The sequence below is a fragment of the Choloepus didactylus genome, chromosome 4 (assembly GCF_015220235.1).
Source record: "Choloepus didactylus isolate mChoDid1 chromosome 4, mChoDid1.pri, whole genome shotgun sequence".
NCBI lineage: Eukaryota > Metazoa > Chordata > Mammalia > Pilosa > Megalonychidae > Choloepus > Choloepus didactylus.
This window is the reverse complement of record NC_051310.1, coordinates 166,659,934-166,676,551: the sequence shown is the minus strand read 5'-3', so window position 1 is coordinate 166,676,551 and position 16,618 is coordinate 166,659,934. Positions and strand designations below refer to the sequence as shown.

The 16,618-nt window shown below is 39.7% G+C and overlaps 1 protein-coding gene across 1 annotated transcript in view; it reads right to left on the bottom strand.

Moving 5' to 3' along the window:
• NUBPL (nucleotide binding protein like) overlaps positions 1 to 16,618 on the bottom strand; it is a 626,527-nt gene continuing 609,909 nt past the window's right edge. Inside the window, exon 12 of the mRNA XM_037834758.1 lies at positions 1 to 324. The gene's annotated coding sequence lies outside the window, so the exon portion shown is untranslated. The remainder of the gene's footprint in view (positions 325 to 16,618) is intronic.

Here is a 16,618-nt window from a genome sequence, read left to right as displayed (position 1 = left end):
GGGAATAATCAGAATTTTTGAGAAGCATAACTCACAAGACACTCTGCAGAGCTCTGCAACACTGTCACCTCTCCATCCTTTGAGTTTCATTCTCCCGTGTGTATATGAGCAAAATCATTTACTACTGCTTGTTTCATTAGAGCTGGAAGGTCTGGTCTGTTGTTTCTCAAACTGGTGTTTTGCAGAACACTGACCTTCAGGCTGATGGAAGACACAATGGAGCAGAGTGGCTAAGACTACCATGGTTATGGGCATGAGCTTCCTGTGGACCAACGAGAAGGTATGTAATGGATCAAGGATACTGATGAATCCGATTCTATGTACCTGATATAAAAAAAAAAAATTAAAGCAGACTTTAATGTAGATATAGTCCTAGTTCTGGCATTTCCTCTTTTATAACTTTAAGTGCCTTTAATTCTCAGTCTCATTATTTGTAAAATACACATGATAAAAATAGTCCCTGTCTCACATGTTGTGAGAATGAGATGATGCATACCAATTTTTTGTTCATGCACCTGTTTACTTGTTTCTTGTTTACCTTCCCCCTACCTCATCCACAAGGTAAAACTCAGGGACCTTGTCTTGTTCCTGGAGCTATCCCCAGGATCATTGTGGTGCCATAGCAGGAGCCCAACAAATAATTTTTGAATAAATGAATGAATTAAAGAATACAGTAGATGTTCTTAGCATGATGCCTGGCAAATAGTAGGTGCTCAATAAATATTAGCATAAAAAGCAACCTAGTTCTGTGAGAGACTTCTCAAATAATGGATCTTGTGCAGTATTTATTATATTTAAAGGCTCTGAGACACCCTTCGGTGAAGAAATTTGTATAACTTTGTTTAGCTCCATTTACCAATTTTATTTGGCCACAAAACCCTTTCTTCCTAGCTATACCTGTTAATATTCTGAATGTTAATATTCTGCAACATTAGCTTATCATTGAACACATTTTGGGAAATAATGAATTAGTTTAATGTTCCTATTTTGGAGATAAAGAAACTGAAGGCCAGATATTGAAAGGTTTGCCCAAGAAAAGTAGCAAGCAGCAGCCATTCCGGAACTAAGGCAAATATCCTGATTCCCAGGCCTGCATTCTTTCCCTCAGGTCAGGTAAGCAGTGGTGTGGGCAGTGGCATTGGACACTGGCATTAGAAACTTTAGGACTCAAATCCTACGTATATTTTCTTGTATTTGGTCTGTGTCAGGCATCACTGGTACCCATCCTCATATTCTCTCTTTCCTTAATGGGGCCTCTCTAATTGAGTGTGATATAGCTGCTGGAACTGGCTCTCATGAACGCAACCTGGAAGTGCAAAGGCTTGAACACCCCACAAAGCAACCCTTGGCCAATGAGAGATGGAAGCCAGTGGGTAAATGCTCTCCCCTCTACCCTAAGGCAGATAATTCTGAGATGTAATCTGTCTCCCTAGAGGGTCCCAGTGGGATCCATCCCAGTTCCCCATATCAGTGACAAACTCCACAACCAGGAAACAGTAGTAAAGGCAAACTCGCCAAATTCCTAGCTTTTGTCTTTTCCAGTCATGCTGCCTTTCCCCAGGTGCGTTACTCTTTTGCTTTCTATTGAAAACAGCTGTGTCATCTCTTGTGGGCCCATTAAACAGGTGCTGTGTTTCACACCAAAGGTGGCTGCAATTCAGCAGGTGGAGGTGTAAAATAGGAAGTGATATCTAAATGTAAGTTGGACTAGAATGAAGGCCTCTAACAGATGAGAGGTGCTACTAGACTCAAAACTTTGTTGTTGTTGTTTTCAAGGATTTTGTGAAGATATGAGAACAATGTGTTTACAAACACACTCTGTGTTTATAACACCTTCTGGTTTTTCAGTTATGCTGGATAAAAAGAGGGAGATGCTCTTGATGTGGGAAAATGCTGCAATCTGAGGCAGTCTCCTTGGTCCTTTAGCAGTGTGTTGGGTAACCTACAGGACACCTGAGAGTTTCAAGCACGAAGACTGTTGTACTGCACTCGACCTCCAAGGCAAGAAAAGGAGGCAGCATGGTTGTTATACACAGACTCTGAAACAAATATACCCCCAATTCTCAGTTTATTTCTTGCTCATGTAATAATACAATACAGGTATTCCTGTTTGGATAGAGGTTTCCTTCCATGCTATGACTCAGGGAGCTAGGCTCTTCCACCTTGTGGCTCTGTTGTTCCCTGGATCCTGGCCACTATCCCCATTCCACTGGCAGAGGAGGAGAGTCTGGAGAAGGCGTGCTCTGCCCACAGGTGACACTCAACACCAAAGCTCCTATTCCATTGGAAAAGCCAGTCACATGACTCCCCAGGAGCAAGGAAGGCTGAGGAAAATGGTGACCAGCTAGGCAGGAACTCCCAGCAAAAACTGTGTTCTATGGAAGGGGAAGCATAAATTTGGGGGCACAGCTAGCCATGTCTGTCATAAAGGTATAACAGCCAAGAATGCCATTTCTAGAATCCGGAGGACTGGATTCAGATCCTAGTTCTTCCACTCATTAGTTGTGTGACCTCGGGCACTATTTTACCTCTCAGAATCCCTTTCTTCATCTGTAAAATGGGGATAATGGAAGAACCTAACTCATAGGATTGTGTGTGGGGTTATACAAGATCGTGTGCATACAACAATTGTCCTAGTGCCTGGCACATATTACTAACTGAAGAAATGTTATCATCTCACTCACTGAGATGTGTTAGTTTCCTTCAGTTTGTAAGAAACAAAGACAAGTTATCTCAGTTAATTTGAATTTATATTTAGAGATGCAGGAAGTCAGAGAGAGCAGGGAACCATTTGAGTAGTCCTATAGCAAGCTTCTTGGCACTGGAACCTGGTTCAGGCGACAAGAAGGGCTCTAATTGTGGGGCAACAGTCTTGGAGGCTCAGGAGGAGCCCTCAGGAGGGGCACTGGCTACCCTATCAGCAGGATTCAGCTCCTGATTGCCTCAGCCTCTTTCCTTCCTGCTGCTTCTGACCAGAATCTCTGCTCTTCTCAGTGCCTCCTGGCTCCTTACACACAGCTTCCGTGGGTTCTCTTTGTGCCTCTTGGCTTCTTTGCCATTGTGTTTTCAGAAGTCTCTCAGACTCCCTGAGGGAATCTCACTATTAAATAGCCCTTGTTAATAAAAGGCACCTGTTTATTGGCCAGAACCATAGACCCAGTCCACTCAGGCTATTGATGGCTGTTTTATTGCCTTGTATGAATCTCTGACTCAATTAGCTACAGCTATGGCAGTGGGAATATATCAAATGAACATAGTGGTCTGGGGGTAAAGAAACACTTGAAGCTATCTTGTCCAGAAAGGAATAGTGGTTGAGAGATTGAGACAGGCACTTGGAATATCAGGAATAGGGGAAATCATTGAAAAAAAAATCCACTGGTTAAAATCTTTGCATGAATTATCTGCCTCCAGTTTGCTATGGATTAACTTGGTTTCCCCTAAATCTTCTTATGAGTGAGGGCTTATGAGTGAAGTATTAAGGTAACTGTCACTAAACTGGTATTACTGGTTGAAGTTTATCTACATCTACCCTTCTTCCATACTGCCATCACAGTTCTTGTCCCAATATGTCTGATTATTTTAATTTCCTGCTTAAAAATCTAAATTTGTTCCCTTCTACCTGTAAGGTAAAGCTCCAACTTATTAGCCTGGCATGTCAGGTCCTCTCTATCCTGCCACCCCTGACTCAACGTTTAGCACTCCCCTTCACTCTTCCACCAGTGCCCCACCACAGTGGATTTTCTCCAACCTCTTTCAAACCTTTGTGACCACAAATATGCTATACACTGCTTGGAATGCCATTTCCTACCCCATCACCACGTTGCAAAAACCCGTTTATCTTTCAAGGCCCAATTCAATATGTATCTTCTCCCTGAAGCTTTCTCTGGATCTGCCATCCCCCCTCCCCGCCATGCCGCTTCTATTCCCATACATTTAGGTGAAATCAATTCCTTTACCTGCTTTCTATAGCTTGTAAACATACCTCTGTGGTGGTGTTTGTTATTTTATATCCTGGTTATCCAAGAGTCAGTATCCCAGGCACAGTTGTGAGCCTCCAAGATAGACCATCTCCTATGTATCTTTTACATTCTCAGGACCCAATAGAGCATCTGTCTTATTTAGCACTCAAAAGTTGTATGTTGAATTTTATTGGAATTCAAAACCCTGATACCACAGAAGAATCTGGAACATGGAAGCAAAATATACTGGTTCTCCTGCATGGAGTCCATGTATGTTTTCTATTATGCAGGAACTTTACATCTAAAAGGTCTTTTTTTTCTTTATTAGAGAAGTTGAGGGTTTACAGAACAATCATGCATAAGAAACAGAATTTCTGTATACCATCCTGCCATCAACACCTTGCACCAGTATGGAACATTTGTTAAAATTGATGACAGCACACTTTTGTAATTAATTAATTACTATTAATTACTATTAATTAAAGTCCATGGTTTAACTAGGGTTCACTGTTTGTGTAGTGTAATTCCATGGATCTTAAAAAAAATTTTGTTACCATATATACAATCTAACATTTCCCCTCTTAATCACATTCAGATATATATTTCAGTGCTGTTAATTGCATTCATAATGTTGTGCTAACATCACCACCATCCATTACCAAAACATTTCCATCATTCCCAATAGGAATCCTGTACATACTAAGCCTTAACTTCCCATTTCCTATCCCCATCCCATACCCTGGTATAACCTATCTTCTGGATTCTGACTCTATGAGTTTGTTCATTCTAATTGTTTCAAATCAGTGAAATCATACAGTGTTTGCCCTTTTGTGTCTGGGTTATTTCAATCAACATGATGTCTTCAAGGATCCATGTTATCGCGTTTACCAGCATTTCAATTTTTTATGGCTGAATAATATTCTATTGTATGTATATACCACATTTTACTTATCCATTCATCAGTTGATGGCTACTCAGGTTGCTTCCATCTTTTGGCAATTGTGAATAATGCAATGAACTTTGGTGTGAAAATATCTGTTTCAGACCTTCCTCTCAATTCTTTTGGGTATATACCCAGTAGTGGGATTGCTGGGTCATAGAATAGTTTTATACTTAGCTTTCTGAGGAACTGCCAAACTGTCTTCCGCAGTGGCTGCACCATTTTGCATTGCCACCAGCAATGAGTGAGTGTTCCTATTTCTCCGCATGCTCTCCAACACTTCTTTTTTTCTGTTTTTTTTTTTTTTTTTGTGATAGCAGCCATTCTAATGAGTGTGAAATGGTATCTTTGATTTGCATTTCCTGATGGCTAATGATGTTGAGCATCTTTTCATGTACTTTCTGGCCATTTCTATATCTTCTTTGGGGAAATGTCTACTCAAGTCTTTTGCCCATTTTTAAATCGAGTTGTTTGTTTTTAGAAATTAAGTTGAAGGGTTTCTTTACATATTCTGGATATTAAACCTTTATCAGACATGTGGTTTCCAAATATTTTATTACATTGTGTGGGCTGTCATTTTACTTTCATGATAAAGTATAGTGAGGTGCAAAAGTTTTATGATGAGGTCCCATTTATCTATTTTTTTCTTTTGCTGCTTGTGTTTTGGGTGTAGAGTCTAAGAAACCATTGCCTAATACAAGGTCCTGAGGATGCTCCCCTGCATTTTCTTCTAGGCATTTGATAGTTCTGCCTCTTATATTAAGGTCTTTGATCCATTTTGAGTTGATTTTTGTATATCATGTGAGTAGAGGTCCTCCTTCTGTTTTTTACAAATGGAGATCCAGTTCCCAGCACCACTTTTTGAAGAGACTATTCTCTCCGAATTGAGAGGTCCTTGCCCCCTTGTCAAAAATCAGTTGGCCATAAATGTGAGGGATAATTTCTGAGCTTTTCAATTCACAATTCAATTCCATTGGTCTATATATTCTGTCCGTGTGCCAGTTTCACGCTGTTTTGATTACTATGTAATAGTCTTAAGATCGGGAAGTGTGAGTCCTCCAACTTCATCCTTCTTTTTCAAGTTAGCTTTGGCTATTCAGGGCACCTTACCCTTCCCTATAAATTTTATGACTGGTTTTTCCATTTCTGCAAAGAAGGTTGTTGGAATGTTGATTGAGATTGCATTGAATCTATAAATTGCTTTGAGTAGTACTGACATCTTAGCAATATTTAGTCTTCCAATCTATGAACACAGAATGTCCTTCCATTTATTTAGGTCTTCTTTGATTTCTTTTAGCAATGGTTTGTAGTTTTCTGTGTACAAGTCCTTTATATCTTTGGTTAGATTTATTCCTAGATATTTGATTCTTTTAGCTGCTATTTTGAATGGAATTTTTTTCTTGATGTCTTCTTCTGATTGTTTGTTGCTTGTTTATAGAAACACTACTGATTTTTGGGTATTGATCTTGTACCCAGCCACTTTGCTGAATTTATTTATTAGCTCTAGGAGCTTTGTTGTGGATTTCTCAGGATTTTCAGTATATAGGATCATATCATCTGCAAATAGGGAAAGTTTTACTTCTTCCTTTCCAATTTGGATGCTTTTATTTCTGAAGAGTCATTTAATCTATTCTATAGAGTATGAAAGAAACAACTCTATGTTTTGCATATTGTTACATGATGAAAGTTTCAATTCTAATTTAATGTCTAGGAAAAGGATGCAACGAAATGTGTATGATTTTTTATAAGCTATGTGATTCTCCAACATTTGCTGTCATGTGTTTTTTCTTTTAATATAAGTTTCATCATCTCGAAGATGATGAAGTTGCCAAGGTGCATTAACTGGAAATGTGGCCAAAATGAGCGAAGCCAGATTTCTCCACATGCAGACCCAGACTTCTCTGGACTTTTGAAAACTAGCCATTTATTGCCAGGATTCCTAACTCCAAATGGGCTTCCCACTTGAGACATTTCAGAGAAGTTGGTGCTTGGAAACCTATGGGAGGTCGGTATGGCTGTCACAATGATTAGGGTGTTCTTCTGGTATTTAATGGAGGCTAAATACCTTGCACTGCATGGGACAGTCATGCAAACTGGATATTGCCCCACCTAAATGCCAACAGCCCCCTAGATGAGAACCACTGATTTAAGAGATATGCTGCCTTAAAGTTTATTTTTTAGAAGAGACAAGAACAAACCACAGGAATCTGAAAGGAAGTTCCTGCTTTAGTTTAAGGACCTTCTATTTAAAGAAAATTCAGTTTTTTTCTTCTAAGTGCAAATATGGGCTTATCATATGGCATTCCCTGGAAACAGGATATTTCTAAAAGAATCAATAAGAGAAAGCATTTAGCATGCCTCCTGCTAGTGAATATAATGCAGAAAAGCAGAATAAAGTGGTCATTCCTTTGAAATGCATTTAATCTAATAAAACATCAAATTAAAGGTAGGACAGTCTCATCCCTATTACAAAATGACCTGTAGAGTTAAAACTGAAGCATGCACAATTTCATTAAGCTTCCATTCATCAAGCATAATGTAGGAAGAATGTCATTTTAACATTCCACTGAACAAGGCTATTTCCATGTCTTAGGAGAGCTTCACATATTAACATTATTTGTCAGTGTGAATTCAGGAAACATTTAGAAGAAGATCTCAGTCATGCAAAGTATTTACAAATCTTTATTCTTTTAATCATCCATATTTTGAGCAAAGATATTGTCCTTTCCATATAGTTTTTTATCTGCTTTGTTACATATTCTTAGCAGCATTTGGAAAAGTGTGTCAGTTTATGCCTTACTTTTCTAAAATGTGAGGATTTTGTTAAATCCTAGCCAAGGGTGTGTAGAATCATAGAACTTTAGAACATCAAAGGTCCTAGAAATAACAGAACTCAGAGATCATGGAGTCCAGTTCCCTATTTTACAGATGGCAATACTGAGGCTCAGGTGGAATAAGGGAGAGTGACTCTCTCCAGGGGCAGACACAGAAAACAGTGGAGCTAGGTAGGATTGTTTTGTAAGCTGTTAGCGTCTTCCAGTTACCGACTGTCTTTGGTGTACCTTTAATTATTTTCTGAATAGATTATGGCAATTCAAAACCTTAATCATTTTATACCATTCTTTAACTGTTAGTACAAATAATACAATAAGCTCCTGACCAAAAATGAGAAAGAAGAATTGGGGGAAAAAACAAATAATAATACAATTTATAAAACTAAAATGTAACCACCTAACTTTTGAAGAACATGTCATGTTTCATTAAGATATTGTGTTTTGCATTCAAATACAATTATTACAGAAGGATGTAGCATCATTTACCTTCTTTGGCTGTAATGTGTTGGACCAAGTCAAGGTCATCTTTTGTTGCCCACCTCTTCCTCCCTCTCCTTCAGGTCATTTGCAAAGGAATCGTACACCTAACATTTGCTTTGTGCAAGTGAATTTTAAACCCAGGGAACAATACAGTATATTTTAGTATATTATAGCAGTAGATTTCAAGTTTGATGAGATTCGGATCTGATGTAGCAATTTGGAAGTTTCTTCAAGCTCATTAAAATGAGATTCTACCAGAGTTCAACAGTAACTCTGGAATGTGACCATGTCTTGTACCCAGAGGCTTTTTTGGGGTATATGTAAAGCAAATTGCCTATGTAACACTATTCCTTCCTTTCCAGAGTTCTATTCTATGACCATTGACACAGGAACAAAAAGTTCCCGTTTGACAGGTATTGTAGCATTTCTGTAATTAGCTTAAACATACAGCTGATTTGTCCTGCTGTTTTCCCTGAGGCAACCAGTATCTGAAAGCTTGTTTTAAAGCCATTCAGCAGGCAGGAAGAACCACACCTGTTGCATCCGATTTCCTCCCTATTAAATCAGGATGAATAATTTAATAAGAACTGCTTATGCACAGACAGACACTCCGGTGTCTAGTTGGAAGATAAGACTGTCAGGCTGCTGGCATTTTTACCATTTCTGGATGGGCTTGAGTGGGCTTGGTGTTTCACCTAATGGTGATAGGCCAAATAGCCCTGTGACCAGAAACTTTCATCTAAGTGCTTAGGGCACCAGAACCTTTCCCCTGTAACAAAGGCCATTGTATCTTTTGCAAGTGTGGCAGACACTGTTGGTTGGCTACTCAACAGACATTCACAACCTCCATCTACCTTATGGTTGAAATAGGCAGATGCTTGTATTTTCAGCCTCTCTTACAACCAGGGTGGTCATGTGATCCAGTCCTAGACAATGAAGTATAAGGTAAAGTCCACTGAGGGGCTTCTGGGAAAGCCTCCTCCCTAACTGAGAAGTGGTTTGGCACTATATAGTTGTAAAGGCTCTGGAGCCAAACTACCAGAGTTTGAATCTTAGCTCCGCCACTTCTTGTCTGTGTGACCCTGAGAAAGTTGATTATTCTCTCTGTGCTTTGTTTTTTCTTATCTGAAAAAGAAGATAATAATAGATATAGCTAATGAGGTTGCTGTGAGAATTGAAACATACATAGTGCTTAGGATAGTGCCTGATATATAGTCAGTGCTCAAAAAATGTTAGCTATTATTATAATTAACAAAAGGAGGAATGTGATGAACACCCTGCTTCCTGCCTTTAGAAATGGTTTTGTGCGGTCATGATACCCAGAGTTGTGGCAACCATTTTGTGACCATGAGGGGAAAGTCAAGAGAATTGTGACCACTCTGGCCCAGTGTCATTGCATTGTGGAGATGCTGACCTAATCCAGGGACTGCCTACTCCAAGATTTTCTTTAAGTAAGCAGTAAATATTCTTACAGTGGATTTCCTGTTACTTTGCTGTGGAACAATCCCATCTGATACACTAAGTGATTATCACAATTAAACCAATTTAATCCCTGCCATCTCTGCCTCCAGCTGCTCTGCTGGCTTTGCTCACCATGTACTGCTTCCTCCTCTGGCCAAAACTTTTAGGTTGCTCTCCCTTAAAAGCCTGAGATTGATCTTTTAATCTGTTCTGGGAGTTCTTTTATATTGACTTCAAGTCTGATAACAGCCTCCTGAGTGGGAATACAGGGATTAATGCAGGGGTTAGGGGGAGGATGGTAGTATTAACCCCTCATTCTACCTCATCTGAACAGGATCTCCTGGCTTCCATAAGGGCTGACTGCAGTGTGCAAACATTTTCTTTAGCTTCAGGGGTCTAAGTTTGGTTATGATTGAGGTGATTGTAGGGGTCCCTTCAACCTCCAGGTGCCACAGCATATAAGCAGTTGGGAATCAACCATGTGTGTGGCTATAGAGGGGATAATTGAGTGGCCCCTGAAGATCACTTGGTGATTCTTTGCTGAGTGCACTGTAAAGCTGCCCCACCTCTGCTCCCTCAGTGTACTTATGTTTCTTCTGACAGTGTTTATTCTCCATATGTCTTTGTTTTCCAGACCACTCCTGGGCAGACTCTTCTGAAAAGTATTGAAGACAATGCTCTTGTAGAATGACAGAGGAAGGAAGAAATACGAAAGTAGACATTCTGGGATTCTTCTCTGGATAACTATCTTCTTCCTGGGTGCCTTACATCTTTGTATCTATAGCCAACATTGATGATAATCCCCTAAGGATTTCTTTCATCTGTTCTTCACTGAAAGCATTGCAAAATTACAGTCAAAACAAGGATAATGAAAAGAAGGTCACTTCATAGCCTATCTGGGTTCTGCAATTAAATCCAGCTCAGGACAGGCATAAGAAGTGAGACTCAGTTATTATCACCTATCATCAGAACTCAATGAAATTATTTTCAATATTTCCAGTGCACTTGTAGATGATTTTTATATTATGTAAACTTCAGAAAGAGAAGGAAGTTTCTCCAGGGAAATTTAAAAGGAAGGCACATTCATCTATTGCCTGAATCTGTTTTCATATTTTTAAAGTATATCAGTGTATTTATTATTTAGGTAAACACTCACAAGATGTAACAAGTAAGGATCAAAACATTGCCATGGGCTACATTCTCAGAAGAGACTGAACCCCTCTAGAAGCTGACATAAATGATTTAGGTCATTAGGGTGGTGTTTAATGAATTGCCCAGTGCTTCAGCACCCTATGTTTTGTGAGAGCTCTCACAACAGTCTTCTAGCTGCCTCCTGGGATGTGCTTACTTGAGGGAAAAATGTACATAATGGAGATATCACCATGCACATTGCTATAGGATGACCCAGGGTTGGACAGAGTCCTGGGTTTGGAGAACTGCTGGAAACAGAGTGATGGAAGTTCCTTCACAGCTTTTCCCACCTCATAGTGTCATACTTGCCTAAGCACCCTTTCCAGCTAAACAAGCCATTTCTTTCCTATGCTTCCTAAGCCCTTAATCCTTTTACTGAGAAGCCAGAAAAAGAGGTCAGTGCAAATGAGTGTTGAAAACAAAAAAACCCTGGGCCTCTTTTAACCAAGAAAAGCAGAATATTTCTGAATTCTCCTTCTGACACAGAAAAGTCCTATCTCTGACTCCCTGCTCATGATGATTACCTGGAGACCTGCTGAAAAGTATTTTGACTAATACTAACTTTCCAGATCACATAACCCAGGAGAAACACTTTAAAGGTATCCAGAACTAGTTTTTTGGGAGTGAGTAGGCCAAGCAGTCTATTATACATTAAGTTTAAATGAGAAGATATATGGAAGGCGGCTTTGAGATCTGTAAAATCTTAGGTTTGTGCCTAGTCCAGTGCCAAGCTCCCTGAAGTTAGATTTGCTATCCTCCAAGAACTTAAAATCTGGGGGGTGGGGGTGGGGGTGAGGGTGGGGTTAGGGGAATGAGGGGTGGAGGATGAGGTGGAGACAAGACCAATCTATGCAAAATAATTAAACAATTGAGTGATGTTAAGTAGGGCTGTGCCAAGTGGGCAAGGGAGGCACAGGGGCTGAAGTTTTCAGGGGATGCTTGATGGAGAAGCCACGATCCCAGTGGCTGGTGCCCCATCAGGGAGATCATGAATTTAGAGATAATTGGGATGGGCCCATTTGTTTTATCCACAAAAGATGTCTGTGTAGGGTCAAGAATGCAATCAGACAACTTATGTTGTTCTGACTCAAACTCTGTGCTTAGTTCAAAGTATGATTTATAGCTCCAAACACTTTTACCTACAAACAGAAAGACAATGCTAACCAATATTGAATATACAAAATAAATATTTGAGGCCTGGTATTACTATAACACATGGCTACATCAGTAAAACTATGTTTGATGGCTCTTTCTTACTATCAAGATGACAAGTCAGGACTTGAGTTTCTAGGAAACAAGCTTTCATAACTTTGATCACCTCCTTGCTAAAGAGACAATAGGAGGAGGGAATGGATTCATTCCACCCATGTATCTCACATTGTCTTGATTACTAAGTAACAAATGAGTTTTTAAGCAGCTGTTGCTGAAGTCTTCTTTGCTTTGTCCTGACATGCAGACTGTTTAAGAGGAAAATCAAGTCAGGGAAGAATTTAGGGGCAAGAGTACAGATGTCTGCAAGTTACTTTGAAACGCAGCAAAAAATAAGATGGATTAATGGACAGATAGAGGATGGGTAGATATGCAGATATCTGATAAGACAAGAATAGTAAAATATTAATGGAAGAATCTGGGTGGTAGGTATAAGGGTGTTCATGTAAAATTCTTTTAACTTTCAACTTTATTATTAAAAATTGCATAATAAAATGGTTGGGAAAAAAGTCAGGGTTTTTTTTTTTTCCTTACTTTTTCTTCTAATAGTAAAAAATCATTATTTTATAGAACATAGAAAAAAATTGCTTGTAATAAGCACTAGACATAAATGAAAAATAAGAGTTGTATATGTGATTTTTTTTAAGGAATTGTCAAATCTACATCTACTAGTCAACTGTCGACACCAGAAATTCCACCATTAGGAACACAGTCCTTTGAGTTAAGGAATAATTCTGTAAAAACTTCCTGTGATTCTTGGAGGGCTACCAGATTAAGCCCCATTAGTCATTAATACTTGAGGGCAAATCAATTTAGTTGATTGTTTCCAAATAATATATAGCTAAAAGGGTTGGAATAAGAGAGAGGGTAAAGAGAACATAAGCACTGAATGTCTAGGAGAGGAATGGAAGATGCTGAAAGGAGCTCTGGAGAGGCATTGACGATTGCCTTCACCTTCTTTGCAAGGTTACGTTGTGCCAACCCAATTCCTGACGTCACTGTTTACTGCTCTTCGATTCCATATAAAGAATTTCTGAAACTCAAATTGTGACAAGCCCAAATATTATTCCTTTAGGGGACGGCTTGTACCATGGGTTGTTCCCCTACGGTTATGTTTAAGCTTTGACTTATGTTCCTTTTGCAGAAAAGAATATTTTCATTTTTGTACATTGCTCTATTCCTCTCTCTTCAGACACACCCCTTGTCACAACCTGATTTCTTCAGGGAGCAGAGACTGAGGCAAGGGTTTATGTGTTAATATTTTATTAGGAAGTTGTTCTAGTTTGCTAATGCTGCCGTTATGCAAAACACCAGAAATGGATTGGCTTTTATAAAGGGGGTTTATTTGGTTACAAATTTAGTCTGAAGGCCGTGAAAATGTCCAAATTAAGGCACCAACAAGAGGGTACCTTCACCAAAGAAAGGCCGATGGTGTCTGGAACACCTCTATTAGCTGGGAAGGCATGTGGCTGGTGTCTGCTGATCTCAGGTCATGTTCCAGCTCCTCTCTCAGCTCCTGTGCATTCTTCAAAATGTTGTTCTTAGGCGTTTCGTCCTCTCTTAGCTTCTCCAGAGCAAACTATAGGCTAGCATCTCCAAAGCGTCAGCACAAGTCTACTTTCAGCGGCCATCTCCAAAATGTCTCTCTCAGCTGCTCTAAGTTCCTTCTGTTTGTGAGCTCTTTTACAGGCCTCCAGTGATTAAATCAAGACCCACCCTGAATGGGTGGGGTCCATATCTCTATGGAAATAATTTAATCAAATTTTCACCCACAGTTGATTGAGTCATATCTCTATGGAAACACTCAATCAAAAGATTCCAACTAATCAACACTAATACATCTGCCCCCACAAGATTGCCTTAAAGAATATGGTTTTAGTGGGACATAATATATCCAAACTGCCACAGAAGTGTACATGAAAGATCCAGAATGAAGGATAAGGGAAATGAGATGGGGAAGGAGATAGTGCCAATGCAAGAACATGTATTGAGCTGGCCACCACTAAGCACAACTTTTGGTTATTATAGGACTGTCTTTCATCAAGCCATATAAACAACATCTCAGAAATGTCCCTCTGGGGAAGAAAGAGGGAAGGATTTATCTCCTGGCACTGGATCCTATTAGTTAAAGTTTCACTCTATAAGGTTATATCTCCTGCTCTTCCAGAATGTGAGGGGTGTTGTGAATTCCTACGTCTTGGTATCAACAGAGAAGTCCCAGAGTTAACAGTTGAGAGGTACACACCGTGGGCATGAGCTAAAGCATGGTCAGAATGTGCTTTTGTGAAACTGCTTGCTGCACGAAGGCTGGAGCAAGAGACAGGTGAAGCTGAGAGCTAAAGTGGTGCAAAAAGCAGTCTAATACAATCCATTCCTTTAACCACTTGGCTCTGCTTGTGCCCTCCATTATATACGGCTCACTGGGTATACTCCGGAGTCTCTATTTTTCTAAGAACAAGATGCCCTCACTTTTTATCTGAAAGGGCAGTATGAGTCTAATCAGTCACAGAGTTCCCCTTAAATGGTGGCAGTTGAAGTTTCTGAAAAGACCTAAGGCAAGAGGGTTAATGAAATAAGATGTAGTCCCACAGTTGCAGCTGGCTAAAAACAATTGACATTCATCATAGATTTCTATCACCTTTGGCCAGCACTTTGCCTCTCATCTCCATTGCCTGCCTAGTAGTATGCTCAAGGGGTATGAGCTATTTATTGCCTTGCCCTTGGGCTAGTGTTGCTACAATTACTAATTTTCCATCATCACTGGGCATGGATACACTAAAATACAGCCTTTTAAATCCTGTAGATTTTTGATATATCCTTCTTTCTCACATTGTGCAGAGTAATCATAGCTCCCAGTGGTATTCAGTACAATAACTCTTTCTTTGCTTGCTGACCCACCAGCATGAGGAGTTCAAAGTGACTAGGTGGTAGTCACAGTTTCAAGTTCAGTAGAAACCTTACTGTGACCTCTGGGATGAGGTCGTCTAAACTTGGAAAATTCTAAGCTTGTTGGAATGGGAAAGAAATTCTGTAAGAAGGTCAAGAAGAGTCATCCTAAGAGAAGCCAAGCCTATTTCCCAGACCCATGTAGTCTAGCTACTGGGGCCATAACACCATGTATTGACTGCTAATTAAGCATATATATTGTATGCCCAGGTAAGAGTGCCCCAAGCTGGTGACTTATCTGAGCCTTTAAAAGTCCATTCTATGCTCAGGAATGACTATGGTTTGTTAATTTTCTTGGGGTATGGTAGGAACATGTTGGAAGCAATGTAGTTATTTTAGGTTATTTTTCTTATTTCTCTGTTTTGCTTTGTTTGAAATGTTTTTTTTTTTTTTTTAATTTTTTTGATAAAGTTAAAGAAAAAAAAAAAGAAAGTCCATTCTACAACAGCTAATTCTGGATGACAGGGTAAGTGGAAGTTCTCATACTTATGTGCCTATTGCCACACCTCTTTTGCTATTGCTATAAAAAGGGTTCTTTTGGTCTAATGTAATGTTGTTCAGGCTACCATATCAATACAATAGGCATTATGTAAGGTTTCAGATGTTGTGCTATAGTAGGCCCTACAAGCAGGGAAAACAGACCTATGTACAGAGTAAGCATCCAGAAAAATGAATTGCTGCCTATCAGGGCAGAAAGGGTCCAATATAATTACTTCGCCATGAAGTAGCTGGCTGGTCCTATTGAGGAATGGTGATGTATTAAGGAAACAATATCAGTCTCTGCTTCTGGCAGTGACAGTAATTAGATCAACTTCAGTGAGCAGCCCATTCTTTTATGCCCATGCACAGGTTCTTTCCTTGCTACCTTGGTCACTCTGTTCATGAGATCATTGCAAAACACTGGGGTAGCTGGGGAGAGGCACTGGCTTATATTGAGAGGATGAATCATTGGTCTACCTGGTAGCTGAAGTCCTCCTCTGTGGTAGACTCTTTGGTGAGCACTGGCATGAGACACAAAGATCTGCACACTCTGTGCCCAGTCCCATAGGTCAATTTACATGCCTCTTTTCCAGACTTCCTGTTCCTGAGCTTTCAAACTTACTCCTTCCAGACCTTGGCCACAGCCAAAACCATTGGCCACTGCCCCAAATATCCATTCTTCAGGCCTCTCTAAATATGGAGGACAAAATATACTACCAGAAGCTCTGCCCACTGGACAGATATCTCTTCACTACAACCTTTCAGAATCACCCCTGTAGTGGAGCAATAGTACAATACCAGTCCATTTTCAGCCAGCACCAACCTATTCTGCCAACTCATCTGTGAACCAGGCCCAGTTCTTTTCTTCTCTTTTGTTTGGTTCTAGAGAATCTTTCATGAGGCCTTGTTGTTAGTTCAGGGTGAGTTCTTATTGCAATAGAGGTGGGTGACACTGGAATCTGGGTTACCTGTTTATATAATTTACTCATATTGTCTGGATCTGCCCAGGACTAATTCTGAATGTATGGTTTCTACTGTACAATGGATTGCCTGTCCAATCTTATAATTCAGTGATTTTAATCACTGAATTAAAGCTCTTGATGAATAGTTAGAAAAGG